This window comes from Danio rerio, chromosome 14, assembly GCF_049306965.1.
Source record: "Danio rerio strain Tuebingen ecotype United States chromosome 14, GRCz12tu, whole genome shotgun sequence".
Classification (NCBI taxonomy): Eukaryota; Metazoa; Chordata; class Actinopteri; order Cypriniformes; family Danionidae; genus Danio; species Danio rerio.
The window spans coordinates 52,664,766-52,683,892 of NC_133189.1; the positions used below are offsets into that span (position 1 = coordinate 52,664,766).

Sequence of the window (19,127 nt, forward strand, 5' to 3'; positions counted from 1 at the left end):
GGGGCGGGATCAAAATCGGCGACGTAGCGCAGAACTGCAAGTGCAATGATGACGCGTCGGTTTCTCATTATTATTCATAGCGGAGTTTTCTTATCCTATGAGAAGAGCCGGCTACTTAATTATTCATGAGACCTGCCAGAGTCAAGCCCGAGCTGTGAGACACAGACCGACAGTATTTAGCCGTTCATGAAGGCTCATATGCGTTTGTTTCCATGATCCACGGGGTTTGTTGCATGTTTTTCCCCCGCGATCTTGTCAGGGCCGATCATACAGCAAAGCTGTGTGTGTGCTGCTAGCATTTTTGTCGGGAGAGCAGCACGACAATTAGAGAATGGCGGACGCTGTCTTTTATCAGGAGTTCGTTCACATTCAGACACGTCGCCGTGCTGCTGTGTTTGCCTAAATCCTCCAGATTACCAGCAGGGCTAATGGTTAAAATAGACGGGTCAGGAGACCTGCTGCACTGAGTCTGCTGGATACGGGGATTGTGAGAGAAGTCCTCATTTATAGTGTTTACATGAACACACTTATCTTTATAATGATATAAATTGTGGTTGTCTGTATATAAAATTACGAATAACAAATGTAGCAGGGCATTAAATCACTGTTCATTTCTTTGCATTTTAACTTTGTAAACTATAAACTCATGCGTCTCCTCACGGTTTGTCTCATTTTGTGAGCTAACTGACAACAACAGTTGTTCGCTCACGTTCTCCCCTGCTGGCTACGCCCACTGCTGCCCGATGCTCGCGGAGCTCCACGCCCATTAATCATGCATCTTTTGAAAAAATTCTGAAGTAGACTTTAAGTGGGGGGTGTCATGGCCCTTTAAAGAGGAAATACGTTTTTGTTTTTTACCCAGATATTTAAAACGAATATATTTTAGAGCAGTAATCACATGTTACAATTCTTTGGTTGTCTTGTCTCATCTGTTTTTCTGTTTTGCCTAGAACACATATAATTGGCCACTTCCAGCTTGCTTGTTCCTTTAAATGTGCCATGAAATGTACCCTGAGCAACGTACTTGTAGACACATATGAGCCTAGGTTGGCATCTGTGCTTAAGCAAAATAAAAGTCCACTCCCAAAACTTAGCTGTTATGCAATACTTAAAAATAAATACCAAATATCAGTTGAGCACTACTGAAATAAATTGAAATTTAGGTCTCCAGCACACAATTCTACATAAATCATGCTATTTGTATTTGCCTTTTATTACTGTCTTATTTTACAAACAATACAGTATAGAGAGCGAAGTGTCAGTCTGGGCTGAGAGAGGAGCTTTTTAGACCAGGGCATAACCTGGCCTAATTCCTCATCATAAAACCTGTGCTGAACCCTCATAAACATGTAATGTACAGGTCTATGGAGCCATAAAGAGCAGAAGGGAATATGACCTCATGACTAGAGCGTTCAATCTGGAGTCGAGCCATTGTTCAGATCAAGGAGGAATACAATCCCCGGCTCAGGTGTCTGAGCTGCTCCTGCACACAGCCCAGTCTGTTCACCACAAACACAGAACATACGCAGGGGAAATCACTTAAGGAGGTGTAATAATAAAATGCGTGCCACTAGATTTACTTTGGCAAGAAAACGTCTGCTGACTTTATTAGAATAATGAATTGAAAAAGAGAGGCGCCACAGTGGTAAATACAAATCTGTCAAGAAAATTCCAGGTCATATTTTCCTCAAGAAATATATTACACTTATGATGCCTTTAATATTATTTTGCTTTATGATTATAGCAATTAAATAAGTTCCAAATTTTCCTAAATTTTTACTTTACAATTGTCATCATTTCAAAGCATTTAAAAATAAATTATACATATACTATAGGTGGGCATTGATAATTTTTTTAATCCAGATTATCTCACTGTAATTTTGGAATTAATTTAGATTAATCTATATTAAAATGGTTTCAGAATATGTGTGCTACCCAAATAATGACTAAAAGTAAGTATTTGAGGATGGGTTTCAGCCAGGTGGCGCATTAGACCAGGGCCTCATCTCCTGTTAACAAAATGCATCACAAACTGCTTGAGAAACTGTTCTACTATGATAATTGGTGATGAAAATAAAGGATGTTCAATAAGATGTACTTGTGTTTACTAACTGTTTATTCAGTTAAACATGAATTTAGAACTGTAGAAGTTTTCCCACACTCTCACCAGTCGTTATTCCTTATTTGAGTCTAATACCCCAGTTTGTCACGGGGCCATGAAAGAAATGTTCATGAGTTAAAGTGAAACTACCGAATCTACAGAGTCAGCCAAAATTACAGGAAATTCTTACATAAAAGCACTTCACGACACGTAAACACCTTAATTATATTATTGTCTATTAAGGCAAATAACTAGAGTACAGATGTTAGCGTAGTCAGTAGTGTCTTCAAAGTAAGTGAAAGATCCAGAAGGGCATCCTGCTGATTTAATTCACAAGGGCACTTTTTGAACTTTTGAGACGCTCACCGGTTTTTCACCGCCTTTGATTTTAAAAATCGCCCAGTCCATTTTATTTGTATATGTTTTACTCGAACGCATAAACTCTACAGGTGCCTGATAGTTAGATGTGGAGCTAACATTATTCAGATTCACTCTAGTGAACGGCATCCATGTTAGTACGTCATGAATATGATGCTGTAATTTCACAGTAGGAATGCACACAGGTTCGAAAAATCGTTCTCGCCACTTACAATGCAATTTAGACAGAAATACATCCGCGCTAAAACATCAAGGTGAAAGTTATCATAGCTTGTGTAGAATAGACCCAGTTCCCAACCCAACTTTGAGAATAGATTAAACGCCGATATTTTTTTAATCGCTCAATAGGTCTCGCGTTAACGCAGCACGTTAACGGCCCACCACTTATATATACAATTTTATATGCACAATCTATTACAATTCCATATGTTTTATATTATGTAAAATCATAAAAATGCTTACCTTTACATGAACAATACTAAAAAATGTTATATTTAACAATAGAAAAACACATGAGAATATGTGTTAACATATCAATTCTAGGGCATTATTATCATGTTATGGATATTGTCCAATACAAATGCACGAAGGAAGCTCTTGTAAAAAAAAAAAAAAAATTCTTATCACAAAACAGATAATCAGGTAATAATTAGCTAAAGCAAAGGTCTACATTCACAGATACAAACACGGTCAGGCACAGCCTAGGCAGGATTACTACTGCTAAATCTACCTTTCAAAACTGATCTCAGACCAGTTTTCTGGCTTCTCTCCTAATACTAGGAGATTAGTTGCGATCAGGGCTCTTCTACCCAGAGATTTCAACAAATGGTGGCATTGTACCATCTGAGCACTTGAAGAAATCTGTCTGTGTGCTTTTCTTCTTTCTTTCTTTCCATCAGAAAGAATGTCTCTGGCTCTTCTGCTGCTGCGTGTCAGAGAGATGAATTCAGATTACGTTTCTACAGCCTTGACATTTCTCTAATGCAGCAGAAGGTTTGTCTGGCCTCTGTTCGTCAGAACGCTGTGGGTAATAAAAGCAATGGAAAAACACAACACATGACCGCCACCATAAAGAGCATTCTATACTGCTGTACCTCAGTGAAGGAGGCTGCCGAAAGCAACAAGGCACAAGATTTTACATTACAATCAGCTGATAATGAACTAAAAATCAGACCGCAAGTGACAATGCACTTGAGATAAGTTTACCGAATAAAAAGTCAAAACAACGTGTTTACAAATCATTTTAACAAGTTTATCAGGCTTCAAATGTATTTTAAAGTTTTACAAATGTCAACTTAATGTTTTAACGTGAGTTTAATTGACATGCATTGAAATATCTTGTTTTTTAAAGACTTTAAATGACTTCATTTCAGAATTTGGCGAGACATGCGGGGAGCGTCTCCATTCATTCAGCGAGCTTCAGAGCTCACATCCTACGGACCAAGTTTATTATTCTGATGTAATCTAAGAAAACTACAAGTGCTGCCAATAGCCTGTAAAGACTGTCCAGCTCACGCTGCTCAAACCATGCTTCGTTAATGAATTAAAATAAAACCGTGAAATTAGTTTAATGGATTGTTTTAGTTCTATCATATAGCGGGCTTGTGGCTCCACCTCAGATGGTATTCATTCTTCTTGTTTATGCTGTAGACAACTGACCAACAAAAATACATCAAATTTAAATGACGCATTATACAAAAATAATTTTGTTGCAAAACGAATTATAAAATAAATTTACTGCATTTGTCATAAAGATTATGTCTTGAGCATCTGATTTCTCCTCAGTTATTTTGTCCTTTAAATAAAGGTTATTTTACCGTAGATGAGGATATAGTGGCATTGCAGATTTTTCAAAACAAATATCTTAATATTAAAAAGGAAACATAAGCTGAGAACAATAATCAATGTCGTAACAAATGCCCTTAAATAATGCAGCCTGTAGTTTATGGCAAGCATTAAGTGTTCATTGAGATTGTGCTATCTGTCCAACACAATCTCACGGCAATTCGTAACTTTTTCATTTAGTGGATAAATCGTACGAATTCGTACAATCTAATTCGTACATTTTAGTACGACTTGCTCATCCCCCAATGACGGTTGGGTTTAGGGGTGGGGTTAGGTGCAACGCCTCCTTTTTAAAATCGTACAATTTCGTACGACTGAACTCGTATGAATTTGTACGAATTAGCCACTAAACTGGCAAAACATAAAATACTTACGTTTTCTCATGAGATCAGGCTGGTCTGTCATATCTTTCAGTTTGCAGTGCTCGTTGTTCTCTTATGTGTCGAATTTCAAAAAACTAAGTAGCTCCAGACTGATGTCTAGTGACGTTTCAAGTCTGTGACTCCGACCTTTTTTACCTTATTTTTTTCTCACTCCTCTAAGTGCAACCAACACTGTATGTCCGTAAACTTGTACTACGTGTGGCATCCGGAGAGGCAGGCTGCAAAATGCATGCGCAGCATTATGCATAGTGTGCAAATATTATCAATCAATTATCGAACTGTAAAAATTATATATCGTGATAATTATCGATATCGAATTATCCTCCAGCCCTAGGCGTGGCGATGAATCGCGATGCCAGCTCAGCATCGTGAAGTTTATCAGCTAACGGCGATGGCAATGGCATCTTATATCAGCCCAACCCTAATTTCGAGCCCTGTATTTTATATAATGGTGAATTTTAAATGCCATACTTCAAATTTATTAATCCATTGATATGGCATTCATGTCTTGAATACATGTTTGTTTAATAATTTCGCAAAAGATTGCTTTATAAATGGTGCACAGTGTAGCAGAGTTCGCCAAATGTATTAAATCAGACATTAACAGTTTAATCCTTATGATTCATTCAAAATGACTGATTCACTTTAAAACAAAATCAATCAATTAGTAACATAATATTCTGCTCTAGTTTCTATCACACACCCCTCCCATATATTATGCATTGCTAAAAGCTTCTTCTTCAGAGCTCCCTGTGCATTTTGTCAACAGCTTCAGAGCGAGTTTTCTCCGTTAAGGAAGATCACAAAGAGAGAGATGCTAACAAATGGGTCGGAACAGCAAAACAGAGCAAGGATCAAAAGAAGGATGAAGATGAAGAGGAGGCTCGAATGACACAAGCAGCCCAAACGGGAGGATCAAAAAGGCACCGGAAGAGACGAGGGCCACCAACCAACCACTATTGATACATGAGCAGTGTATTCAATTCAGCCCCTTTCACCAGGACACCCATTCATATTCAGCGATGACGAGTGACCCACTTCACTCTTGTTTTGACTTAGATATAGTACTTATTTAGACAAGATATAGTACTTATTTAAGAATACACAACATTTGGTTACAAAAATGTTCCCTAAAACCTGCATGAACAGGAAGTGCTTTAGTATTCCAGTACGTTGACATATTAAAAACTAAAGTCTCACTTGAGTATGAGCTTGCGAAATTCTGTCGTACAGCACTGCAAAAAGGGACGGGATTAAACAAGACGATAGACATTAAAAAGCAAGTGATTGCTCCATATTTAAAATTTCTGAACTGAGAGGTCATGTTTTGATCTTCTATTGGTCTAACACAATCACATTTTGCGATTGCGCATGTCAGAGCTCACCAAGCTTGAACTTTACAATACAGCCACATGTAAAACTTTCCAGTCTGCCATATTCCCATGCATATGAATGGAAGGCTTTGGGGTGTGTTAAGCTGGGGTGTGACCAAAGCTTAACAGAATATTATGTAGGGGGGCGAGGTCTTATTTTTATCGTTTAATCACAGCAAATTAACGGTTGAAGGAGCGTGGCTACACATTTTATTCAAAGCCATCAAACTGTAAAGGTCAGATTTTAATTAAAGGTCAGATTTTGATTAAAGATTATCAGAACAAACATTTATTTTCTGTGGATTTCTGTGGAACTGATTGAACATATTCCAATATTTTAACAATTAAAAAAAAAAAAAAATCACCACTTTCTGGCCATCTGGTATTAGGCATGGTTATATAAAATGCGATCGTGATATTTAAAAGTATTACATTACTTTGTGAATGTTTGTTGTTACAATTTGTTGAACCTCCCCATACAGTTTGATAGAAAGCTTGGACCCGGAAGCCGCTTTGCGTGACGTCACACTTAAAGGGTCACGAAACACCAAAACACATTATTTTAGCTGTTGATAGTCATATATGTGTCCCACGCTGCTAAAAACACTATTAGGACACTTATATTTCACTAAAAAGGGAAAATTTGTTGTTTTTGCGTAATTTCAACCAAACTTGTTCTTCCGGTTTGAAATTCATTTTTGAAGCTGCGGCACGGCGATTACATCCTTGCGTGTATTCCAGCGTGGAGAATGGATGTCTCTACCTGGGAGTGCATCATGACGTCTCGGAGTGTGCTGCATCAATTCATGAGAAAGACTTGGTTCAAACTAATCAGCGCGCTCTATTGTGAATGAGGTGCAACTTCATTAATATGCAAGATAGCTTAGAAGACTGTTTCTACCTAAGCAACATTGTGTTGCCAAAACAAATGGAAGAAGAAGAATTGTTTGGAGACATGGGTCGTCAGTGTTGTGTTTATAAAAAACGAAGGTTTTGTTTTCATTTCCCGCTATGAGAGTGCAGCTGGACTCACATGTGGACTACAGTGCATGCAGCAGAAATACAAAAATGTGTATACAATGGTCTTTGTTTGTTTATTCAAAGGCAAAGTTAGCTTGTGTCATCAGCAGTACTCTTTCAGTGTTTAAAGACATACCTTTGTCAAAATTATTTCTTAGTTACTAAGTTCATCGTACGTTAATATCACAACAATATTAAGATACGCTGTAAATGCTGCTCTCAGAGTGTAAACATGTAAACACCGCAATCAAACGGCTACCATCGTGTAGAATTTTTACTGTATTTTGTAACAGGATAGTCTTCACGCACACGGCTTTCTGACGCTACCTACCGAGTGCATCTAAGTTGCAAAGAAAAGTGAGTTTTTCTTTTCTCCCATTCGCCGTGCGGTCTCAAACATTGCTTTAATACTACACTCTCCAGCAGTTCCTCGCATGCAATATCTCGTTTGTCACAGGGGCATGAATGAAATGTTCCTGAATGAAAGTGAAAGTGTCAAACTGCAGTTAAAGTCCACAAATTAATAATTTGCCAAATAATTTGATTACTGATGTCCATCTAAACACAGTCACTGTCTTCCTCCCCTGCGTCTGTGTGTTGTTTTGCCTCTGTGAAAATCAGCGTGTGCCCAAATGGAAACTCCCATTTTTATGCAAAACCTTCCCTCTTTCCCTACCTTGACACTCCCACCTAAACAGAGCTAGACACACCTACTTTTCTGACTTTTTCCTAACTAGAGGAGTGAAAATACCCTGCTGAAACGGGGGGTCGTGACCCTTATAGTTCACACAAAAATGGCAATTCTGTCATCATCTAGTTAAAATCACATCATCTTGAACGCAAAGGAAGATATATTGAAGAATGTTGGAAATCCATTAAGGTTAATGGTGAATATCCCTTTAAGACTAACAATGTGTGCTAGGAAAACATGCAGATTTTAAACATCTGCATTCTACTATTAATGCATTCAATTTGAACATTAATGTATAGTTCAAATGTGCCACCATGTATAACTCTAAAGACATAGCCTGTCTTGTAGTCTGAATTAGATGTAATAAGAGACAAGAAAAAAAAAGTTGACTGCAAGCAGCAATAAATACATTTTATTTATGATACATTCTATTCTATTTATATACATTCTCTTCTGTTTTATCAATCTAATGATTCTTTTTATTTAATAAGCAATTCTTAAATGCATAACTTGTTTGAAATTCATCTAGTAAACACATTTCTATGCCAGAACTGTCTTCCACTTCAATTCCAGTTCGAAACAAACCAAAATAGTTAAGAAATTGAAAGCAAATAAGCAGAATCGGAGATCTAGCTTCGCAGTTAAATATACATTTTAGATATACATACATATAAGCAAACATTTCTCTTACCTTTGAACAGTAGCAATATTTCAGAACACTATAACTGTGCTTCTCATAAGCAGAAAACTAGTGCAGAGCAACTAAAAACACAGTAATGACCAACCGTAGCTTGTGATGAGAATCGTTTAAGTTTGTTAGTAAATTAAGCATGTGATGACCACTGGTGCATTCAAATATTGCATTCCACTTTATTGGATCAGACTCTCCTACCAAAAAGAAAACGGACACACACAAACACACAGTCAAATACTGTTGCTTTAGCAATAACTGGATTGAAACCCCCTTAAAACATTTGCCTTCCAAATCCTATCTGCATTCCCGCTTTTCTCATTAGACTTATTTTGCGTTTAAATAAAAAAAATACAACCTGCGGCTGGCCAACTTTAACATACGCAAAGCACAATCTGGCATGAAACCAAAAAAAAGGGTCAAAAGACTTCGTGTGACACAAACCAAATAGAGGATGAAATACACTTCATTCTGTTCTGCCCCAAATACACCACGACAAGAGAAATAATTTCCCCCAATTTAAAACATTGATCGATTCATTTTTTTAAATGACTCTTTACCATGTTAAAAAACTTTACCATGTACTCGGAGAGGATGAATTGACATCTAGACTAGCTGTAAAATATGGATACACCCTAAACACCATAAGAAATGGTTAATGTAAATTCATGTATCTTATTTAAATAATTTAGACTTTTTAATATTAATATTATTATAATTGTTATATTTATCAAATGTATTCAGTTTTTTTGTCATTATTTCTTATCTACTGAATTATTATTAGTTTATTTTATAATTTTTTTGATGGTTTTAATATATTACATATTTGAAGTGCTTTGGCAATACTGTACTGAATGTCATGCCAATAAAGCAACTTGAACGTGACACTGAAGATCAATGCAACTGTAAAAATTCTGACATGCAGCATTTGATGGGCTATTACAAGCTGAGCATCAACATGAACAGCGTCTCACAAATCAACGGCTTGAGAATAAAGAATAAAGACGTGCGCACATGCTCTGGTGTCGACACGACAACTGTCATCATTTGTTTATGTTCTACAGCCGCTCCGTCTATTCTTCCTGTGTAAACTGAGAAGGGAGATGTCATTGAAACCACTCTTTGTTCATGCGCGCCTGTGTATGTGCAGAATGTGTTCGACAGCTTCTGTCAAGGCAATGACCACCATTCATAACATGTGACTTTACTTGAGAGCAATGCAAAAAAAAAAAATCTGATATTAAAAAAATATACAGTTTTGAGGGAAAAACATGTTTCGACAGTGAGGATGGTCAGACAACAAGTTACAGATTTCAGATGTGTTGAGTCATGTTTAACTCATTTTTGTGTAAACCATTTTGGATGATTCATAGGTGTGTAGTTAAACAGAAGAAAATGAAATGTGCTTCAATTTTGCATCAATTACCCAATTTAGTGCAATTATGATTAATTATTATTTTAGGGGTTTTTTTTCCTCTATTACCGTCTGTCAATAAAACTGCCTGCAACACAGCAAAATAAATACAAATGTTATTTTTCTTTGAATATAATACACACATTCCTATCAATTTTGTATTATTTGTATTATCATACTAGAATAATATACATCATCTCAAACTCAATTCCTGGAGGGCCACAGCTCTGCAGAGTTTTGCTTCAACCTTTTCAAACACAACTGATCCAAATAATTCAGGTGTTCAAAAGAGTCATTAAGTGTTTGGAGACACACTGTGCAGAGCTGCGGCCCTCCAGGAATCGAGTTTGAGAATGAAAAAAGCGAAATCGAGGCTGTGGTGGGAAGAAACCTGGAAGTATCTGTGGTGGGAAGAAACCTCATTTTCAGCTAATTTAAGGGAAATGGCAATAGTTAGCTAATGTTATCTTTCCCAAACACACATTTTAGATGCCATTTATCAAACTCATGTTAATGAACAGATTTTTTTAACTATATTAGACTTGCCACGATACTGAATTTTAGAACCATAACCTAAAAAAACAGTCAAGTTCCCACTAACATTTAAGCACTGTTGAACGCAACACTGCTGATTTGCCATAGTGTTCACCGGTGATTAACAGAAATGACTGTGATTTTCCGATTAAGGTCATCAGTTCCCTGCACTTCACCGCTGTTTACCGAGTGCAATCAGTCAAGCAATCGACTGATCTTCGTGGCTTTAAAACAATCCAGTGTTCGTGAATCTGTGTTTGCACTTAGTGAAGAGTGGTAAACTGATGACCTTCATGACCAATCACAGTCATTTCTGTTGAGCACTGGTGAATTCCATGACAAATCAGCGGTGTTTAAGAACACGCTCAGCAGCGCTTCAATGTTTTTAAAACTTCAGTACTTTGACAACAATATTACAGATAACATGAGGGTGTGCTACAAAGTTTTATTATTCACCAGGTAACATAGGCCTAAGCAGGGAAGCGTCCCCACGGTGTTTACCTGGTGCCATGAACTGAAACCTAGGAGGAAACTGAAGCATATTACTCTTAAAGAGATTTTGTTTGATGCCTAATATGCTTTTAATTGTTTAAATTTAACTGAATTGAATGATATTAAAGTGATGTTTACACCATTTTTGCACTTTGAAATCGCGGTAACAGCTGGAGGTTTGTAGTCCACAGCATGTTGTTGCATAGTTTACAGTGCTGATCCTATACTTCCAGGATTCTTCCCATCGCAGCCTCGCTTTCATGTTTACATAGCATCATAATAGACAATTATAACTATTAGGAAAAGCCGGATTTTGAACAATGCATCACATCTTTTAAATTACATTAATAAGAGGGGAGGGGGTGTCACGGTGGCGCAGTGGGTAGCACAATCGTCTCACAGCAAGAATGTCGCTGGTTCGAGCGCCAGCTGGGCCAGTGGACATTACTGTGTGGTGTTTGCATGTTCTTCCCGTGTTGGTGTGGGTTTCCTCTGGGAGCTCCGGTTTCCCCAACAGTCCAAACACATGCGCTATAGGTGAATTGACTAAGCTAAATTGTCAGTAGTGTACTGTATGTGTGTGAATGCAAGAGTATATGGGTGTTTCCCAGTGTTGGGCTGCAGCTGAAAGAGCATCTGCTGCGTAAAGCATATGCTGGATAAGTTGGTGGTTCATTCCGCTGTTGCGACCTCAGATTAATAAAGGGACTACGCTGAAAAGAAAATGAATGAATAAATAATAGGAGGGGTTTTAATTTTCTTACAACCATAATTTTCCTAATTTCAAATCTAATAACCTTTATAATTATTTTGAGATTAAGGTACGCACACTAGGGTTGGGCGATGTTGACCAATTTGGCATCGTACGATGTCTAATGTGAAACATTGTGAAGGACGATGGCATCACCATCATGTGAAATAAAAAAAGGGGGGGGGGGGGGGGTGTATTTGACAAAGTGCGTGCGACGTGTCTGAAGAACGAGGAGGGATCCAGGGGTGAAAGGGTATGCAAATTATTTGCGACAAAATTTTCACGAAACAATTTCCGGGAGATTTCAAGTCCTGCTAATGCATATAGACTCCCGGAACTTCAGGGAGACTTGGGATGTCTGAACATCACGTTTAACAACTGTAGTAAGATGAGATCCAGCGGTCCATCCTTGATAGACTGTCCGACGTGCTCTTCTCTCTGGAGCTCAGAGGAGCGAATGTATGTGTGTGTGTGTGTGGTAATGTGATGTGCGTTTTCAGCAATGACAAATGCTAGGTAAAAAGGTGTGGATGTGGCTCATTTTCGTTTCAAAAATGCCATTTTAACTAAGACTTATTAGTGTAAACGGGGCCTAAGTGTGTATTTTTCGCGAGCGGGTTTGCGCCAAGGGTGGGGCAGAGGATCGGCGATGCCGGCTCCTGCATAGTGTTGTCTATTGGCCATCGGCGATCCTCTATTGGCCCAACCCTAACGTACACTTTCATTAAAGTTTTACACATAAGCCACCACTCTCAAAAAAAGTCAGAAGACACCTGCAGCTCACTGACTGGCATAGACAAAGCTTCATTAGTGAAGAACAAAAAAAGGAACAGGAGTGGGAAGACTTTTTCCCCCGCCAAACAAACAAGAAAAAGCATTTCATACATTCTGGCAGCTCTCTGATGCACTTCCTCTCACTGTGAAAGAAAGGAAGGAAGCTGCCGGGAAGGAAACCATCAGTTCAGGATGACCACCCTTGTGTGTTTGTGGGCATCAAAAAGCAAATACTGTCTCCTGACGCCCGACTGATATATTTAGCTTGTTCATTTAGCTGTTACTCATGAGCTGTGGCTAATAGGAACAATAAGAGTATTGCCCTCTTGCACTCTGCTCTGCCGAGTCATAGAGGTCAATGCGCAAAGCACCTTCAGTCTCTTTGACCCCTGCATAGCTGTCTGCCAGCAAAAAAAAAGTCTCTTGAAAGCTGCAGAGGTCACTGTTCCTTCCACTAGTCCCCCATATGGCTTACACCAACTGGGGAATATTTTACCACATTAACATCTACCCCATCAATCAGCATGTTAATGTGAAGTGCTGAGGTTTTTGCCGTTAAGCCATAATGAGCTTCGAGCTCCATTAGAATGGCCTGCGTCATTCCCTAAAAAGGAGTCTTTACACATTAAGGCTGCCTTAAAACCCATTTCATGGAACAGCTTCTTTTAGCCCACATGAGCGAGATTACCTTATTCTCCATCCTATCAAAGACTTAGATACACAAAGACAGTGAACGCATATTATGAAAGGGAGAAAGTGCAGCATGAAACAAGACTGAAGCAGATACAGGAGGTTTTTAATCGCAGAATAAGCCTGAGAAAGCCTGACAGGCATATCGGCGGCTTGTTGTGTAAGACTAAAGGGCGTTTTTTCTGTGAAAACAACCATCCTACACAACATTTACATGACTCCTTGAAACAAAACATTGTTCTGAGCAGTAATAGTTTATTGGTTCTTTAATTAAATGCAAGGCTGACAGAAATGAAAGTAAAGCTGATGGAGCACACACTAACCTGCGCGTTATGATGGTGGCAAACAGCTGAAAAACACAAAGCTGACAAAAACAAAAGTAAAGCTGATGAAGCTGTGCATTATTTAGTCACAATATGGCAGCAAACAGTCAAAAACACAAAGCTGACAGAAACAAAAGTAAAGCTGAATGGAGCATACACTAACCTGCGCATTATTCAGTTACAAGAAGGTGGCAAACAGTCAAAAACACAAAGCTGACAGAAACAAGAGTGAAGTTGATGGAGCATACACTAGCCTGCGCATTATTCAGTCACAAGATGGCAGCAAACAGTCAAAAAGCGCAAAGCTGACAGAAACAAGAGTAAAGTTGATGGAGTATACACTGACCTGCGCATTATTCAGTCAAAAGATGGCAGCAAACAGTCAAAAAGCGCAAAGCTGACAGATTCGAGAGTGAAGTTGATGGAGCATACACTAACCTGCGCATTATGATGAAGGCAAACATTCGAAAAATGCAAGGCTGACAAAAACGAAAGTGAAGCTGATGGAGTATACACTAACCTGCGCATTATTCACTCACAAATGGAGGCAAACAGTAAAAAAACGAAAAGCTGTCAGAAACGAAAGTGAAGCTAACGGAGCATACAAAAAACTGATAAATATTTAGCCACAAGATGGTGAGAGACAGTCAAAAACGCAAACCTTACTGAAACAAAACCATTTAAATTAAGCTTATACTAACCTATTCATTCAAAAGACGCCGTCACCAAAACCATGGCCTGACAAACAATAAATGTGGATTTAAGTATATGGATTTGAACATTGTCACTGACAGTGGAGTTGATTCAAAGTTATTTAGCAGGTGTTATTTTGGAATAACATACCTTGGAATGTCGTGACTGACCAATCAAAATCGAGTACTCCAGAAGGCCACGTGATAAGTCGGAATACGCCCTGGCTTTACACATTTAAAAATAATACTTTAGAAAGTATTTTTCTGGTAGAAATTTATTTTTGGACTTACAGAAAAAGTATAGTTCACATTTTATTAAAAATATGTGCATATGCACAAAGTATTCTATGAGCGTAATTTGTAGTGCTTCATGAGAGTGGGTGGAGCTAAAGTCCTTGTGCCGACTTCGCTTGCTCTCTCTGATCTGAGCATCATCGATAATACCATTGTTCTGCATGAATTCTCGCTTTTTCGCAAAAAGCCAAAAACATGGTTTTACAGTCGTCAGCATCTTAAATCTTCTAAGTTTTTTTGATATTTTGATTTGTAGCATATAAAGCTAAACTTTGTATTATATCATCCTTGCATCAAATTATAAAAAAAAAGTTTAAGCTATGTGAGGTTCTCTAATGCGCACTTGTGTTTACGCAAATATGATGAGTTTGCTGCTGACAAACTTGAAAATTAAAATTTTCTTTTAGAAGTTTAAATGAAGGTTAATGTGAACAGATTGGTTGAGCGAAAGCATATGCAATATATTTAACCTAAGAGCTTACAACAGACTTTTATTCGTAAGTTGGTCAGTTACTGCTAAAAGTCAATTACCTATTTTTAAACATATAGTGCAATTGGAGCATTAGAAAGCGAGGCAGTGGCGCAGTAGGTAGTGCTGTCACCTCACAGCAAGAAGGTTGCTGGGTCGCTGGTTCAAACCTTGACTCAGTTGGCATTTCTGTGTGGAGTTTGCATGTTCTCCCTGCCTTCGCGTGGGTTTCCTCCGGATGCTCCGGTTTCCCCCACAGTCCAAAGACATGCAGTACAGGTGAATTGGGTAGGCTAAATTGTCCGTAATGTATGAGTGTTTGTGTGTGAATGTTTCCCAGAGATGGGTTGTGGCTGGAAGGACATCCGCTGCGTAAAAGCTTGCTGGATAAGTTGGCGGTTCATTCTACTGTGGCGACCCCGGATTAATAAAGGGACTAAGCCGACAAGAAAATGAATGAATGAATGGAGCATTAGAAACAACATCTTTGGGGTTGTTCATGTCAAAGTTCATGCCAAAGTCATAAGCCAACATTGGGACGAATATGGACAAATCCAAACATTAGGTTTAAAAATGTCATTTAAATTTTATTTAATAAACAAATAACCCAAAAATAGGTTTGTCCATATTTAAACTCAATGTTGGGCTATGGCAACCCAGCATTTTATATATATATATATATATATATATATATATATATTTATTTATTTATTTTTTTTTTGAAAGCAGTTTTTAAGATTACAGGATTTCCCCTTTAACATAAATAGCTGCATTGCAAATATGGCCACAAAGTGAACAGATTTTCCTTTTTAATCATGCACACTTGCATCTAGAGACCATTTCAATAGTGAACTTAAGGTGTGGTGTGTTCTGATGTCAGGGGTCAGTACAATCCAATCCACACTCATAGGCAAAATACTATGATTTCTGAACAACTCTGAGAGTGAATCAGGATGATTTAAAGGCTCCCCCATTCAATGGAGGCAGGAATATAACGTAATCTCAAGGAAACGCAGCTGTACTTGCATTTGCTAATGAATACCATACTGACCCTCAAGTGCCTCTATTGTCCGTAATGCTTAAAGCCAGGTACAAACAACTCAGTGCGAGAACAGATGCGATTACAAAATTAGCTCTTTCATAATCAGATTCCGGAGGCTCAATCTGATGTAAAAGGCTTAATGAGTGAACGTTTTTATTTGTACACAACAGAAACTTGTGTGAGCATGTGATAATATTCACATCCGCTGTAAGATAAGTGGACACAAATGATCAGCTTCTGATATTTTTGCAAAACACATTATCTATTTGAGAAAGTGGGTAATGCTTGAAAGTGGGACAAAATAGGGGGGTAAATTAAATTAACCAGAAGGGGAACAGAAGGATTGTATCACTTATTATTTTTGTCTGAGATCCTTTTACCTCAAATGCCAGACATATTAAATTAGTATTGACTAGGTGGTGGTTAGTTTGTGAACGAATCTTTGAAACATTTTTGAATCTTTGAAATCGTTCTTGTTCAGCTCCCTTCAATGATTCATTTTTCACTTCAATGTTGGTTGTGGAAAATAAATTACAGGATGGATTTGGGCATCTTAGGAACAAAAAAAAAAAAAAACTAAATCATTAATGAGAATGCATACAAAAAAAATAATCTTTCTTTTATTGTGAAGATTTTACTCCAACCAGGGCTGCACGATATTGGAAAAATCTGACATTGCGATGCTTTTTTTAAATCTATATTTCGATATGAATACAATTTCACCAGATGACTTAACTTTATTTGGAAAGTCATTTATTTAGATTGATCGGGATGATTTTGTAGGGGGAGGGAATCATGGATAGGTCTATTTATTATTTTATATAAACATGCGTTTTGGATTATTAATTATTTTCCTATAATAAACAAACTACAGTCATAAATAAACACAATGGAGCACCAATTAAGTGACAATTTGTGGTTTCTGGGGAGTTTATCAGCGTTGAGGTAAATTATTTGAACAATTAAATGTAAAATAACAGTGATTAGGTCTTCATCATTAAAAAAATCCAATAAAAATAATCTTTTTTAGTTACAAACCGTACAATTTCTTGTGCCTGAATGCTTTAAACCAGTGGTTCTCAAACTGTGGTACATGTACCACTAGTGGTACGCAGGCTTCCTTCTAGTGGTACGCAGAGGAATGAAATATGTCATGTACATACTACACACATTTAAAAATTTATCAGAAATTATGTATATAATATGCCGTATATGACATATAGCCTATATTTCTGAGGTAATCTGCCATGTTTTTTAACTGTGCAGAGTTGTTGAAACTTGTATTATTGTCGGCTAACGTTAGTGAAAGAGTCGTTCGGGGGATTCATTCACAAACGAATTGCTCCTCCGTCAGTATGAGAAGTGAAAGCAGGAGAGGAGGTGTGTTTCAGGACACGGATTATATTAAATTTAACAGGGAGGGTGAAAAGTACATTTCGGTACACACAAACACAAGCTTCTTGTCAGGAATGCCCGTGCGGTCACTGATCCATCAATGTAGAAAAGTGATGTAAAATTATAATTTTCGTAATTAGAAACAAAAAAAGAATTACACACTAACATCCAGGAAAACTCCTGATCATAGATATATGTGTATATGTGTATATCTCTGGCTTTGGATGGCCACAGTCCTCCACTGTACCTTGGTCCCGCATTCATTTCAAAGGAGCGCTACCCTGTAGCAAGATGGCGGCGCTATTGACGCATTCCGTCCAATAGACAACAATAGGCCAGGCGACATCTAATGTATATCTATGGGAATCATCTGCAGCAGACCTTAAAGCTCAACACTTTTATTCCACTATCATCCTTTAAAAATTAAATCCAGTTAATAGTACAAGATAACAGTGCTTGTTTTTAGTTTTTTTTTTTATATATATATTATTATCTGCATTAGTGAAATTGTTATTGTATTGTGTCACTGCTGCTTAGTATCTACGTTTTATGTTGCCTCTTGGCCAGGTCGTCATTGTAAATGAGAACTGGTTCTCAAATGACTCACCTGGTTAAATAAAGGTTATTAAATTTGGTTTTGAAAATAATCAAGCATAGGTCTATTTATTATTTTATATAAATATATATTTGATATTATCTATTATATAAAAATCAAAACCTACAGTCATAAATAAACACAACGGAGCAAAGATTAAGTGACATCATTTGTGGTTTTCTGGGGAGCCTAACAGTTTTCAGGTAAATTAATTGAAGAATTAAATGTAAAATAACAATAAATAGGTCTTCATCATTTAAATTACAAAAAAATAATCTTTATTAGTTACAAACCGTACAATTTCTTGTGCCTGAATGCTTTAAACGATCTTAAAAACCCTCACACAGTTTCAGGAATGAATAAAGATGCACACAAATGACAAACTTTCAACATATTATGGTTAAATTCTGCAGTGGCTCTACAAATCTCTTCTGGTCAATTATAATCCCAACTCAACATTGCATATTCTCCGATGTGACTATTGTGAACATACACATTGTGATATCAATGCTGAATCAATATATTCTGCAGCCCTATCTCCAACTGCATTGATTTTAATAGCTGAATGAATAAATCCCCAAATTATTCACAGAAATGCTTCACTCTGCTCATTTGAGAAGTAACTGAATTGATTATTATAACTAAAATATAACTTAAATTATTACATTTGGTTTTAAAACCAGCGCAATCTGCATCAGTTCATTCAGAATCGCTCACTTAAACGATTCATTCAAACTCCGACTCGTTCACACACAATAAACAATGATTCTATTATATGAGAATGACCTCAAATGCACTTTAAACATAGACCCTATTCGGTTATTTAAGGTAAAAAGCACACAATCTGGATCAAAATGACCGTAAGCTGATATAAAACAGGAGGTAAAATCTAATTATCCAGATGTACAATAGAAGAATCATTTGTCTTCCTTTATGTCTGACAAAGCAGCCTGTCACTTTAAGAAAGCGACTCACTAGGATCGAATCGTTATCTTAGTTTCTCCAAATGATCCCAAACTAACATAAATAACACAAACTAAAATGCAAATTCATCTCGACTTTTACATATATCAATATCCTCACAGCAAAGTAATAATAAGATAATGTTCCTCTCTCGCCGACTGAGCCCACCAAAGGGTGGAGACTATAACGTTACAGCAAATGTCATAGCAACGTCTTC

General features: G+C 37.4%; 1 protein-coding gene across 31 annotated transcripts in view; it reads right to left on the reverse strand.

Moving 5' to 3' along the window:
• Positions 1-19,127, reverse strand: part of rapgef2b (Rap guanine nucleotide exchange factor 2b) — a 252,942-nt gene that overhangs the window by 232,859 nt on the left and 956 nt on the right. The window lies entirely within an intron of this gene.